This window comes from Pecten maximus, chromosome 12, assembly GCF_902652985.1.
Source record: "Pecten maximus chromosome 12, xPecMax1.1, whole genome shotgun sequence".
Taxonomy (NCBI): domain Eukaryota; kingdom Metazoa; phylum Mollusca; class Bivalvia; order Pectinida; family Pectinidae; genus Pecten; species Pecten maximus.
The window spans coordinates 19,340,717-19,357,415 of NC_047026.1; the positions used below are offsets into that span (position 1 = coordinate 19,340,717).

At 36.3% G+C, this 16,699-nt stretch overlaps 1 protein-coding gene across 1 annotated transcript in view; it reads right to left on the reverse strand.

Annotated features, from left to right (window-relative positions):
* The window catches only part of LOC117339611 (E3 ubiquitin-protein ligase MARCH5-like), an 87,316-nt gene that overhangs the window by 48,098 nt on the left and 22,519 nt on the right, over window positions 1-16,699 (reverse strand). The gene's annotated exons all lie outside the window — the stretch shown is intronic.

Sequence of the window (16,699 nt, forward strand, 5' to 3'; positions counted from 1 at the left end):
ATATCTTATACAAAGGTAGTGTCTCATCAATATCTTATACAAAGGTAGTGTCTCATCAGTATCTTATACAAAGGTAGTGTCTCATCAGTATCTGATAAAAAGGTAGTGTCTTGTCAATATCTTATACAATATGCCAAGGGAGTATAAATCCATGCTTCATATAAACTAGGGTCAAGGTCATGACCCATCATTGGACAACAACGCTGTGAAATATAATCAAGATCAATTGAATGTACAATATAGCCCTGGCCTCCACATGACATTACAGAGTGACCAATATAAGGTATATTGTTCCAGCACAAAGCTGGTCTACTAGTAGAACATCCTTATAACTATCTAATGCAATTCTTTCCAAAATTGATTTTAAAATGAAATTTTCTAATTGGATTTTTTTTCTAGACTTGATTGAGTCGGTAATGGTAGGTTATTACATGGTTTCCTAGTCCAGGCTGATATTCTATAGCCCTAGTGTCTACGTAGCTCTGTTGGATTGATGTGATACTTGATTTATTGAATATAAGGTCACATGGTCTGATTTCCTGGAAAAATTGTCAAAACAAAGCAGGAGCTAAATCCATGTTTATCTGTACATTCGTTTCAACATCATGTACAAAACACTTTCATTCTAATGAAGCTATGAACTGCTGTGCTACTGTATTCACAGTTGTTATAAATGACAGCAGGACCTTGGAGGCCATGGTTGCAGGGTAATATGAAGGTTTATTTGTCCCCTTATGTCATATTTCCCTTGGGACTCCCTTGCAGGCCCTGTCCTGTCCCTCCCCTACAACTTGACTAATACAATGAAATTCCCAAATCAAACAAAATTTCCAGGAAATCGGAGATGATTCTCTGGACCAGTGAACAAATGATACCTGTTGCACCAGGCTTACAGAGCAGTGTATGACACAGTACCCGGACATAGTGTACTTTAAAAGGCTCTTGTCAATTCTTGTCCATCTCTCATGAGTTCCCCAGCAGAAATCCCATTCCTTTTATTGGTTTCTTCTTTACAGCCTCATGCATCTTTATTTACGGCCGGTTTTATTTCATTTTGAGGGATTTCTGGTCACCCTACAATCGTCAACAACTGTCGGCAAAACTATCACGATACTCTATCTATTATTCAGTCAGCTCAAATGTAAAATGTACTATGTCTCTCGCGTTATTTGTTAACTGCATCAAAATGACATCTTCCTTTGCAAAACAGTGAACCTGCTTAAAGTACCAGTCTGTGTGTTCAAAGTGAAGTCAATTTCACAATATGGGCCCTGTTGTTCAAAAGATGATTAGCTTAATCACTTGATCACTGCAAATCTGATTTCTCCTTTACTTCAAAACCTCAAAACCTGAGTGATTGTATTCCTTAAAACAGGCAGGAAGGAAGAGGCTGACAAGTGTTATACTCTCTAAATCATGCAAGTCATAAGCAAAGGTATAGCTTAGAGGATTGAAAACAATAATTTTGAATAATAAAAAAACATGAAAATAGTCAAACCTGTCTATAAAGAGCACACAAGGGAGCGGAGAAAAGTGACCTTTATTAACAGGTGACTTTTATATAGAGGTTGATATAAAAATAACTACAGACAGTTTTTTGTTACCATGTTCTGAATACAGTCAGGCAAAAAAGGATGTATGAATCTGTACCATACTGACAGAGGATGGTTGAATCTGTACCATACTAACAGAGGATGGTTGGATCTGTACCATACTGACAGAGGATGTATGAATCTGTACCATACTGACAGAGGATGTATGAATCTGAACCATACTGACAGAGTATGTATGAATCTGAACCATACTGACAGAGGATGGTTGAATCTGTACCATACTTGTACCATACTGACAGAGGATGTATGAATCTGTACCATACTAACAGAGGATGTATGAATCTGTACCATACTGACAGAGGATGGTTGAATCTGTACCATACTAACAGAGGATGGTTGAATCTGTACCATACTGACAAAGGATGTATGAATCTGTACCATACTAACAGAGGACGTATGAATCTGTACCATACTGACAGAGGATGGTTGAATCTGTACCATACTGACAGAGGATGGTTGAATCTGTACCATACTGACAGAGGATGGTTGAATCTGTACCATACTGACAGAGGATGTATGAATCTGTACCATACTGACAGAGGATGGTTGAATCTGTACCATACTGACAGAGGATGTATGAATCTGTACCATACTGACAGAGGATGTATGAATCTGTACCATACTAACAGAGGATGTATGAATCTGTACCATACTGACAGAGGATGTATGAATCTGTACGATACTGACAGAGGATGTATGAATCTGTACCATACTGACAGAGGATGTATGAATCTGTACCATACTGACAGAGGATGTATGAATCTGTACCATACTAACAGAGGATGTATGAATCTGTACCATACTGACAGAGGATGGTTGAATGTGTACCATACTGACAGAGGATGTATGAATCTGTACCATACCAACAGAGGATGCATGAATCTGTACCATACTGACAGAGGATGGTTGAATCTGTACCATACTGACAATGACATATGAATCTGTACCATACTGACAGAGGACGTATGAATCTGTACCATACTAACAGAGGATGTATGAATCTGTACCATACTGACAGAGGATGTATGAATCTGTACCATACTAACAGAGGATGTATGAATCTGTACCATACTAACAGAGGACGTATGAATCTGTACCATACTGCCAGAGGATGTATGAATCTGTACCATACTAACAGAGGACGTATGAATCTGTACCATACTGACAGAGGACGTATGAATCTGTACCATACTAACAGAGGACGTATGAATCTGTACCATACTAACAGAGGACGTATGAATCTGTACCATACTGCCAGAGGACGTATGAATCTGTACCATACTGACAGAGGATGTATGAATCTGTACCATACTGACAGAGGACGTATGAATCTGTACCATACTGACAGAGGACGTATGAATCTGTACCATACTGACAGAGGATGTATGAATCTGTACCATACTGACAGAGGACGTATGAATCTGTACCATACTGACAGAGGATGTATGAATCTGTACCATACTAACAGAGGATGTATGAATCTGTACCATACTAACAGAGGATGTATGAATCTGTACCATACTAACAGAGGACGTATGAATCTGTACCATACTGCCAGAGGATGTATGAATCTGTACCATACTAACAGAGGACGTATGAATCTGTACCATACTGACAGAGGATGTATGAATCTGTACCATACTAACAGAGGACGTATGAATCTGTACCATACTAACAGACGATGTATGAATCTGTACCATACTAACAGAGGACGTATGAATCTGTACCATACTGACAGAGGACGTATGAATCTGAACCATACTGACAGAGGATGTATTAATCTGTACCATACTGACAGCGGATGTATTAATCTGTACCATACTGACAGAGGATGTATGAATCTGTACCATACTAACAGAGGACGTATTAATCTGTACCATACTGACAAAGGATGTATGAATCTGTACCATACTAACAGAGGATGTATGAATCTGTACCATACTGACAGAGGATGTATGAATCTGTACCATACTGACAGAGGACGTATGAATCTGTACCATACTGACAGAGGATGTATGAATCTGTACCATACTAACAGAGGATGTATGAATCTGTACCATACTGACAGAGGACGTATGAATCTGTACCATACTAACAGAGGACGTATGAATCTGTACCATACTGCCAGAGGACGTATGAATCTGTACCACACTAACAGAGGACGTATGAATCTGTACCATACTGAGAGAGGATGTATGAATCTGTACCACACTAACAGAGGACGTATGAATCTGTACCACACTAACAGAGGATGTATTAATCTGTACCATACTGACAGAGAATGTATTAATCTGTACCATACTAACAGAGGATGTATGAATCTGTACCATACTGAGAGGATGTATGAATCTGTACCACACTAACAGAGGATGTATGAATCTGTACCATACTGACAGAGGATGTATGAATCTGTACCATACTGACAGAGGACGTATGAATCTGTACCATACTGACAGAGGACGTATGAATCTGTACCATACTGACAGAGGACGTATGAATCTGTACCATACTGACAGAGGACGTATGAATCTGTACCATACTGACAGAGGACGTATGAATCTGTACCATACTGACAGAGGACGTATGAATCTGTACCATACTGCCAGAGGATGTATGAATCTGTACCATACTGAGAGAGGACGTATGAATCTGTACCATACTGACAGAGGACGTATGAATCTGTACCAAACTGACAGAGGACGTATGAATCTGTACCATACTGAGAGGACGTATGAATCTGTACCATACTAACAGAGGACGTATGAATCTGTACCATACTGAGAGAGGATGTATGAATCTGTACCACACTAACAGAGGACGTATGAATCTGTACCATACTGACAGAGGATGTATGAATCTGTACCATACTAACAGAGGATGTATGAATCTGTACCATACTGACAGAGGACGTATGAATCTGTACCATACTAACAGAGGACGTATGAATCTGTACCATACTGAGAGAGTTACTTATGAATCTGTACCATACTAACAGAGGACGTATGAATCTGTACCATACTAACAGAGGATGTATGAATCTGTACCATACTAACAGAGGACGTATGAATCTGTACCATACTAACAGAGGATGTATGAATCTGTACCATACTGACAGAGGACGTATGAATCTGTACCATACTGACAGAGGATGTATGAATCTGTACCATACTGACAGAGGATGTATGAATCTGTACCATACTGACAGAGGATGTATGAATCTGTACCATACTGACAGAGGATGTATGAATCTGTACCATACTGACAGAGGATGTATGAATCTGTACCATACTGACAGAGGATGTATGAATCTGTACCATACTGACAGAGGATGTATGAATCTGTACCATACTAACAGAGGACGTATGAATCTGTACCATACTAACAGAGGACGTATGAATCTGTACCATACTGACAGAGGACGTATGAATCTGTACCATACTGACAGAGGATGTATGAATCTGTACCATACGGACAGAGGATGTATGAATCTGTACCATACTGACAGAGGACGTATGAATCTGTACCATACTGACAGAGGATGTATGAATCTGTACCATACTGACAGAGGATGTATGAATCTGTACCATACTAACAGAGGACGTATGAATCTGTACCATACTAACAGAGGAGGTATGAATCTGTACCATACTGAGAGAGGATGTATGAATCTGTACCATACTAACAGAGGACGTATGAATCTGTACCATACTAACAGAGGAGGTATGAATCTGTACCATACTGAGAGAGGATGTATGAATCTGTACCATACTAACAGAGGAGGTATGAATCTGTACCATACTAACAGAGGAGGTATGAATCTGTACCATACTAACAGAGGAGGTATGAATCTGTACCATACTAACAGAGGAGGTATGAATCTGTACCATACTGAGAGAGTTACTTATGATTCTATTATCATTTCTGGTCAAGAATTTTCTCAAAGCCACTTGCTTACAAAACACACAGAAAAGAACCATAAACACTCCTTCGAATGCATAAAATCGGTTCCTTTCTATTCCCAGATAACACTCAGTGACTTGCAGTCAAGATATATTACACAGGAAAAAATATTGGATAAAATCAATAGAGGAAATTTGAGATTACAACTAAACACGGCAGAAACAACAAAACATGCCACTTTGACTAAAAACCTAGCTTTAAATCAATACTGGGAATAAAGCATCTCTTTAAATATTGGTAGTCGACATGTGTGCTTGTACATAATCTTGTTAGGATGACAACAGGCAGAAATCAAAATGCCGTCCAACAAGAAGACAAACCATGCAATCCTCTAACACATGTAGCTGTAATTTTAACGTCAATTCCAGATACATTTTCCTTCATTTGTTTTTCGCTGAGCATGCACCGGAAATGTTGAGTATGAATTTTACATGACACAGTCCTAATCAATGAAACAGTGAGAATGTTTGTGATCGATACGTATAAAAACAGACCATGCTTGTAACACTACTACTGCCAGTGAAAATACAACATCAACTCATTTGCATAATCCACTCAAGTCATTTGAATAAAGTGGCCACCCAACTTATATACTTGTGAATTGTATTAGTGTTACAGTAGATCTCTCTTGACAGTCTATATGTATATATTGTTACCAAGCCTCAAAACAGAATGGAATTTGTTTATGAATATGGAACAGTGCTGTTTTATGTCAAATATAAACACAGGGTTTGATATGTAGTAACTATATATATAATATCTACAGTAATTTCTGAAATCTATCTTTTGAATTCCTGTACTGTTTTTTTTATACAAGATGATTAAAATAAAAACTTGTTTTGTTTCATGCCTCTTAATAACCCATTCGACATGTCTAACTTTTTTTAAATTATGCAGCTATTTCCCACAATATTTAACATATATCACAACATTTGCATATCTACCATCAACACTGAATTATATTTGTGGCCCTGAACCTAGCATATGTTACAAGCAATTATAGTATAGTCGCATCAGCAGGTTGATGGATAAATCATGAATTCACAAATGTAGTAGAGACATGTTGACTGCATAATGAGATAGCGTAATTAGGTCAGCTGGTGATTGATTAAGTGGGACTGTGTGAGGCTGTGGTTTGAAACAATATTGTTAATGACACAAGGGGCCCTGCAGATGTCATAAGGGGCCTAGTTTGAAGCCAATGTGAGAGGAGCAATCAATAGTGCCAGTATCGGTGGATGGACCAAGGTGTGTAACGTAACTATACTGTCACGCAACCCCACCACTACATATACCCAGTCAATAAAACACACACTTAACACATAAAAACTTAATTAGCATATCTCTTTTGTTTTTCAATTGTCGACACACCCACACCCACGCCATGAAAGCACTGGGTTCACTAAGTCTGTGTTGCATGTATTTTGTTAAAAGTACAATGGCTCAATTTTAACATAGCATCAGTTGACCCTTGAATTTTAGCAATTTCAGAAGACAAAAACTATATCTCAGAAACATGAAGGGTCAAAACAAATAGACAGACAAGTCTCTTCAAACCTTGAAGAGTCCGATATCATTTTGAGGACTCAAAAACATAGTCTCAATGGTCTACTGGATGCCCTGTGTAATACCTGCATTTCACATGTAAACAAACCTGTAAGCAAAACTTTGCTCTACATTATATAAAGAATATTTTAGAATTTTTATAATAACTTAAATGACATAATGTCATTATTATGTTAAATACACAATCAATTAAAATTGCAAACAGGATTTACTGTACAGTAGTAATACAGATTATCAATTTAATATAAGAGTTTTAGATGTTGTAAATTTTGTGTGACAGTACAACATGATTTGCAATGCGTGATATTTCAAGTTGGTAAATATTTTCAGATTTTCTGAAATGTTAGTAGTTATAAACAAAACAATGTTTGGCATTGTTTTCTCTGTTTCTGAAACATATATAAAAACACTTTATTTTTATCTCAAATATGTCCCCTTCACTATAAAATAGTTTATCAATCTACCATGTCATACGGCTATGTCATAAATGTCATATAACTGTCTCTATCTGAGCCATGTCATATGTCTTTGTCATAAATATCACAAAACTGTACCTATCTACCATGGCATACGTCTTTGTCATAAATATCACAAAACTGTCCCTATCTACCATGTCATACGTCTATGTCATAAATATCTCACAACTGTCCCTATAATCAGCCATGTCATACGTCTATGTCATAAATATCATATAACTGTCCCTATCTACCATGTCATACAGTATTGTCATAAATATCACACAACTGTCCCTATCTACCATGGCATACGTCTGTGTCATAAATATCACACAACTGTCCCTATCTACCATGTCATACGTCTGTGTCATAAATATCACACAACTGTCCCTATCTACCATGACATACGTCTATGTCATAAATATCACACAACTGTCCCTATCTACCATGTCATATGTCTATGTCATAAATATCACACAACTGTCCCTATCTACCATGTCATACAGTATTGTCATAAATATCACAAAACTGTCCCTTTCTACCATGACATACGTTTATGTCATAAATATCACACAACTGTCCCTATCTACCATGTCATACGTCTGTGTCATAAATATCACACAACTGTCCCTATCTACCATGTCATTCGTCTGTGTCATTAATATCACACAACTGTCCCTATCTACCATGTCATACGTCTATTGTCATAAATATCACACAACTGTCCCTATCTACCATGTCATATGTCTATGTCATAAATATCACACAACTGTCCCTATCTACCGTGTCATACGTCTATGTCATAAATATCACACAACTGTCCCTATCTACCATGTCATACGTCTGTGTCATAAATATCACACAACTGTCCCTATCTACCATGTCATATGTCTATGTCATAAATATCACACAACTGTCCCTATCTACCATGTCATATGTCTATGTCATAAATATCACACAACTGTCCCTATCTACCATGACATACGTCTATGTCATAAATATCACACAACTGTCCCTATCTACCATGACATACGTCTATGTCATAAATATCACACAACTGTCCCTATCTACCATGACATACGTCTATGTCATAAATATCACACAACTGTCCCTATCTACCATGTCATACGTCTATGTCATAAATATTACACAACTGTACCTATCTACTATGTCATACAGCTATGTCATAAATATCACACAGCTGTCCCTATCTACCATGTCATAAGGCTATGTCATTAATATTACACAACTGGCCGAATCCACCATGTCATATGGCTGTCATAAACAAAAATAACTGGCATCAAATTGTTGAACTTGCTTGATAGATTTTATAATACAATAGCCATTCATGTAAGATCCTCCATGTGCAACATAAAATATTTAAGGTAAAACTAAGGTAAGCTAGCGTAAAGGAAGGGATCAGAATTTATTTTTTTTTGTATTGTTTCACACAACCCATAAATAATTAGTTATTGTAGGGTCATGGACAGGTCAGTCTTACACTTTAACAACTATTCATGTACGCCCTATAAAATAAGTCAGAATGAGGTCAACTCAGTGCAGGTGTGCTCTGTAAAGGTCACTGTAAGGTCACACCACTCGACAAAACAGGTTATTGCAAGATGAATCCAGATGTGATCTGTAAAGGTCACTCCACTCAAAGTTAACAAATGTGATCTGTAAAGGTCATTCCAAGGTCATTCCACTCCAAGTTAACAGATGTGATCTGTAGAGGTTATTCTAAGGTCATGCACTCCAATCCAAGTTAACAGATGTGATCTGTAGAGGTCATTCCAAGGTCACTCCACTCCAAGTTAACAGATGTCATCTGTAACTGCGACTCCAATCCAAGTTAATAGATCACATCTGTTAAGGTCACTCCAAGGTCACTCCACTCCAAGTTAACACATGTGATCTGTTAAGGTCATTCCACTCCAAGTTAACACATGTGATCTGTTAAGGTCATTCCAAGGTCATTCCACTCCAAGTTAACAGATGTGATCTGTAAATGTCACTCCACTCCAAGTTAACAAATGTGATCCGTAGAGGTCATTCTAAGGTCATTCCACTCCAAGTTAACCAATGTGATCTGTAGAGGTCATTCCAAGGTCATTCTACTCCAAGTTAACAAATGTTATTTGTAAAGGTCACTCCACTCCTAGTTAAAAAATGTGATCTGTAAAGGTCATTCCACAGTCACTCCCACTCCAGATTAATCCATACATGTATGCAATAAGAAATTCTCGTAAAGCTCTAACCCTGAGTAACTGAGAAACTGAAGTGTCATACCAAGGACATCGATTTGTACTGGTTTTACATGTTGTTTCTTTTTAGAACAAAAGAACATGGGGTTTTTTTGTGAGCCATTTGTTAAAGGTTGAATTCATTACAGGAGGAAGACGATGGCTGCAACAGTATAGATTGGAGTGGTGGTAGAGTACAGTGGCCTAAGTAGCCACCTGACAACCATTTCACAGCAATTATCAGCAATAATAGGCCACCATTCTGATTAGCCAATGCTGTAATTGTACACTGGGCTTGTATTGGTACAGTTAATGTTTTTTCTAGAGCCAAACTAAAATTAACCGACTTTTTCAAATCCTCCAGTGACATCACTGACTATGAAAAACACTTTTACCTTAAAATTTTAAAGTTAAGAGCATTCACCAATCACTAAGAAATATTCAATATTAGTACAGTATACCTATCTCTACATTTTCGGGAGTTTCCCTTCGTAATATGAGACCAGAATACTTTGGTAGGTCTTATGTTGTAATGATACTGACTGGGTAACCAACTAAGTCTAACAGTGGAAGACCGGATGATGTTGATTTCTGAATCAACATTAGAATCTTCATGAAACCACAGTGGATGATGACGATTTCTAAAACACCATTTGAATTTTCCTTAAAGAAATGAATGATGTTGATTTTTTAAATCAACATTAGAATCTTCCTGAAAGGACAGGATGATGATGATGATTTCTAAATCAACATTCGAATCTTCCTGAGAGAATATGGATGATGTTGATTTTAATTTTCCTGAAAGAACTGAATTATGTTCATTATTTAGAAACCATTTGAATCTTCCAAGATAAAATGTTTAACAAAAGCTATTTCAAATACATGTATTGAATTAAAACTAATTAAAATACATTTAGCTCAAAAAATGTTTGTGCATGAAATAAGTATTTGGATTCACCATGATAACTGTTAGTGATTTTGACATCAGTTTATAGATTGGAAAATTAATAATGTGTGCTGTATCCACGAGATCAGAAAAATACTGATGATATTGTCTCCGCTCCACCAACAGAATCTATCAATGACAATGTCAACACAGAGTTGGGTTGTATCCCACTGGGCCAGTCTCAGTCTTTATAAATAACTACTTTGTATAGCTCAGTGATGCTTTAATTGGTAAACTCCCTCAGTAATTAATTGCTTAACTACTTCTCATATGAAAATCAATGTCCCCTACCAGAATAGCTGGGTAGTCGTCGTTTCCTCTATCACTCGGTCACCATGTAACCTTCAGTAGTAGAATATAACAGGTACTTCTGGTCAGTAAATTTCAGACTATTTATCAATACTTAAAAGGTTTTATTCAGACACAAAACTATTCATTAGGCTGTCAACTCCCATGATTTCAAATCTAATTGAATTATTTTTTTCCTGCCAATCCTTCAGATCTTTTTTCTGGAGGCTTTCTGGGGCACTAATGGCCTCCATTTCCAATTGAAATTATTTTGCATGTAAGTCAAAGTTCCAAAATTTGCAGTTTACTGCTGAAAATTTCCTTTCCAAATCATCAATTTTCTTCCCAGTTGTGGTAAAAGAGGCCAGGTGTTTCACAGTGGCTGTCAATTATCTAAAGTATTAATTTTGTCTTGAATAAGGAGCAGGTCACTACCGTATCTATCTGCAAATAAGCAAGCCCCTGCCGACTAAATCACCTTTGTTTTTGCAGCATTATCAATTTTTAAATATTATGTTAAAAGTGGTTCACAAATAAGCCTTAATTCGCCAAACTTTCATACTAGACTTTTAAACTAAGGTCATTGGGCTTTTTGGAGCAAAGATATGGTATATGATGATTAACTACACAATTATTCAATAGTTAAAATAATTTCATTGCAGGATGTTATTCTACACAGTATAAATGTAAAAATTCTCACACAAACAATTTTTTTTTTATTTCACAGCATCATTAATTCAGAAAATTCTACGACAACAAATGAAATTAGGTTTAATTTTATCACAGAATTAATCAAAATCACAAAAAAGTTTGAAAGTAATGAGACAATTAAGGATAAAACAAATGGATCCCATTGACAGTAGAGGCTAATAATTTGTGTTGGACTGGGTGTTCTACCGTCATCTTGCACCCTCGAGTCTCATTTACTTTAACAAATCTCAGAAAACCTGCCAACTCGTATACATAAACTTCCATTCTGTTCAAATTCAATCTTTCTATTCCACTAATGGCTTAAAAATCAATTTTTCTTCCAATCAGAAAATGACAACCTGTTTTCAGCAACAGTTAAACGATACCTGATAAAGCTTACCAACACAACTCCTCGACTATCCTACAGATCTTTTGGGTTATCTGATCATTGATTTATTTACAAAATCGCCCAGAATACAATTAATGCAAATTTCATCACATGAAAAAAACAAAAACATAAAACACCATTCAAATCAAAAACCTATTTCATATGTTATAAAGTATACACTGTGTATTACTGAAGGCGAGTATAAAGATAGAAGTCAATCGGAAAACTATTCAAGGAGTTATTGCCTCTTCTCTCCAAAATTTAAGGTTATTTCAAAGGAAATTGTATCTTATAATTTGTACTGTATTTCCAATCTGTATATTTATCATGAATTAACCTGCACACGCCACTGCCAATAGAAAAGTAACGCCTTAGTCTTGCTCTCCCTCCTCTGTAGCTGCAAGACAAATCGGGGCAAAACACGCATGGAAGTATTTTGATACATAAAAATCAGTCTAACTTAAAATTGAACACATTACCAACCTGTGTTGCAGCTACTAAGCTCTGTATAACATCGTTACGAGTACACTTCAGTAAAAGTATGCTTCAGACAAAAATTGTAAATGAAAAACAGACAAAAGACATAAATTACATAAAAAAACAAAAAAACAAAGATTATAATTTCTGAAAGGATTTAAAATCTGGTTTTATCATTTGTGGAACTAAATATTTCTGAAAAACTATTTCATAAATCTTACAAACTTTCATTTTCCAAATATTTGATTTTTCACAATTATATAGCTTTATCAAATATGAATTTATTTATTTTACAACAAACTTGCGCACCTGGAGTAAACCCACACCGTCGTGCAGGTGAAATATGAGTGCATTCACATGCGGTAATTAACACAATGCAATCTGTAGCTATCCTTACTTTATCATTCATATTTTTATATCTGAATTTGCTTTTATGATCTGATTTTCATACAATTATCATATTATTCTCAAATCCCTGTAATCTTTCAGTAACTAATCCACTGACTTGGCTACTCCTCAACAGAAAACATTAAATAATTTGACAAATGAAATATCTAAAGCTGTTTAATCAGCTGTCTGCTTATTACCAAAGCAACAGATAATTGATTTTCAAGAATTTCAAACTTCACTTAACTGACAGAAATGATACAAAGTACTATTTACGAGACAGCTGCATCATTTCAGATTTCATTAAATCAAAATTTCTTTCATTTCTGAATATTTGCATATAAGCCTCCTTTTTGTTTCTCCTAATTTAATCTGTTTGCTATTTGAATATCTGGACAGCTAAAAGATGGTTCTGTACAGTACCAACAAGTTAACAGAATCCACCAAGTATAACAGGACAGACCAGTGGTATATCACGATTTAACCAATTCTGTGTTCCACTTGACTGACTTGGCCGACCAGTAGTGTATCTAACCAATTCTGTGTTCCACTTGACTGACGTCACAGACCTAGTGTATGTAACCAATTCTGTGTTCCACTTGACTGACTTGGCCGACCAGTGGTGTATCTAACCAATTCTGTGTTCCACTTGACTGACGTCACACACCAGTAGTGTATCTAAGCAATTCTGTGTTTCACTTGACTGATGTTGCATACCAGTAGTGTATCTATCCAATTCTGTGTTTCACTTGACTGACTTGGCCGACCAGTAGTGTATCTAACCAATTCTAGGTTCCACTTGACTGATGTTGCAAACCAGTAGTGTATCTATCCAATTCTAGGTTCCACTTGACTGATGTCGCATACCAGTAGTGTATCTATCCAATTCTAGGTTCCACTTGACTGACGTCACAGACCAGTAGTGTATCTATCCAATTCTGTGTTTCACTTGACTGACTTTGCCAACCAGTAGTATATCTAAGCAATTCTGTGTTCCACTTGACTGACTTTGCCGACCAGTAGTGTATCTAACCAATTCTGTGTTCCACTTGACTGACTTTGCCGACCAGTAGTGTATCTAAACAATTCTATGATTCACTAGAGTGACTAGACTTATTCAGACTTGCCTAAAAATAACTCAGTGACAATGTATGTTGAAAGCAAGATGACATCAAAGAAGCATATACAGAGGAGCCCACTTATTTGCATATCGGTTATTTGAATATCCCGCTTATTTGCATAAAATTCTCAGGTCCGATTTTTGTCTTCTTTATCTTTGTATTTTAATCTCGTGTATTTGCATCGACTAAAACACTGACTCCCGCTTATATGCATATAAAAATTCCAAAAAATCAAAAAAATTTAATTGATTTTAGGGTATTTTTGTGATTTTCCCGTATTAAAAGTTTTATGAAATGTGTTTTAACTTACATATTGATTCGACACGATGTACAACGTTATCTTATCATTGGTTCACACTTCGTCATTACAGGTTACGTTCGATGCATCGATATCCAAATTTAGTTATTATCCAGACCATAGTAGCAATGTGCAGAAGAATTACTGAATAAAATAGTTATATGCCTCATCTTTTGATGAGATTTGTTTATTTATTATAGCATCGATCCAAACCTGTGTTCTGTGCACTTGAACACTCGCTGAGGCAGGTTGCGATCGCCATGATTGTTTACTAGGTGCGTTGCATTGTGGGGGCATATGTGTAATGAACGACAACTCTTTGTGTGTGCGCGCCATTTTCCAAAACAAACCCAAACGACAATACACATGTCACGGTCATTTAAGACAGTCTATTGCTTCAGCAGTTCATCATCTATGATCAAACAACTAATATAATCATAGCAGGAACACAACGCATCTCGAGACGATAATGAAAGTTAATTGAAACGATGACATTGTACATCGTAGTGCCAACCCACGTGTGTATGACCGATATCAGACCCAGAGACTTGGAGTGACAAGTAGTAAACGATGAAATGTATGCAAATATTTGTACATTTACAAAGAATAACAACCCATGTATTTCGTATTTACTCTTATATTTTAAATAATGTTGTTTTTTTTAATATATATTTTTAATGCAAATAACGTAAACAATCATATAGCGCCCATTTTGAGTACCTACCTGACGATCTACATGTGTATAAGAGAGGCCAAAACCCAACTCCGCCTATACGAATACTCCAGTTATTTAAATATTTTGTCATGGAAAATGGGCTATGCAAATAAGCGGGTTGCTCTGTACATGTACTAAGTATCAAGTAGGATAGGGGCATGAGAAGCATCTTCTGTCCCTTCTTGGATGTCATACCAACAATTGAACTCTTTTCTGTGAGACACATTTGAATGCTACTCCATTTTTTTTCAGGCAGAATCCGTTGTTGTCTTCTTTCAAACAGATTCATTTGTTCATATTGTATTTATTCGTTCATGTTGTTTACTTTTCGCACTCCATTATGGGATTCAGGAGCGAAATATGGAAGCCTCATTTGCATGTTAAGTTGTCAGCCTGATAGTATCCGTGGGATAAGAATTTCTATACAATTCATAATTGTGTCATTACAAAATGTTCTCAGTATAACATGGCATTTACCTAGGGATACAGGCAATCTTAATTTTGTACATTGTTCAATTTTATCAGCAAACTGTCATTTCATGGTTTCATTGGTTACCATCTTTAATACCCATAATACATATACAATATAAGTTTAACTTTATATATATTCATCACAGTACAACTACGACAGGAAATTCAAATCTCTATCTTCGGATCACCAACACATAGTGCATGATATATTGTGCTAATTATTTGATACATAACATAGTAACACAACTGATGAAGGAAGACAACTTTATGACTCGTGCCCTGACCGGGCCTCGAACTCTATATACATATACATAGTTTAGTGCTGCAACGATGCGCTTCCCACACGATATGATATGTATCGCGATACTTGTCTCATGATACGATACGTATCGCGGATAAGATACGTATCAAGGTACATTTAATGTGTAACCCATTAGTTTATCCTGTCAGGGGTAAAGTGTAAAGTATACCCCTCCTCTGAAAACTGGAGGGATACAAACATAAATCCAGGGGTACTAGGACGAATTCACTTATCAAGGTTTCTTATTTGTTAGCCACCACATTACAGCTGTAATTATAACAAGTGCAATCAATGATTGCGAAAGCTCACCGGCGGCAGCAATTACACTATTCATTCATTTTTTATGTATGTATAAGCATGTCATTTTGAAATTGTATGTCACATAATATCACTCCTAGACCCTTAATGGATGTATAAACCAAATAAGAAGGGTGTACATGTAGACTTACAAACTTTCCAAAACTAACCCCCAAAATCTTTAAAGTGGGTTTTTGTGTCAAAAAAAGTAAGTCCACTAAATGGTAAAATGCCCAAAAAAATCATAATTTTTTTTCTGCATGATTTTGCCACAGCATCACTCCTGGATCTCTAATGAATGTATAAACCAAATTTGAAGGGTGATAGGTGTATACTTTTGGACTTACCCACAAAACTTTTAAGTTAGTTTTGGTGCAAAAAAAGTTCAGTCCACAAAATGGTAAAATGCGAAAAAATCGCAATTTTTTTCTGCATGATTTTGCCATAACATCACTAATAGACCTCTAATGAATGTATAAACCA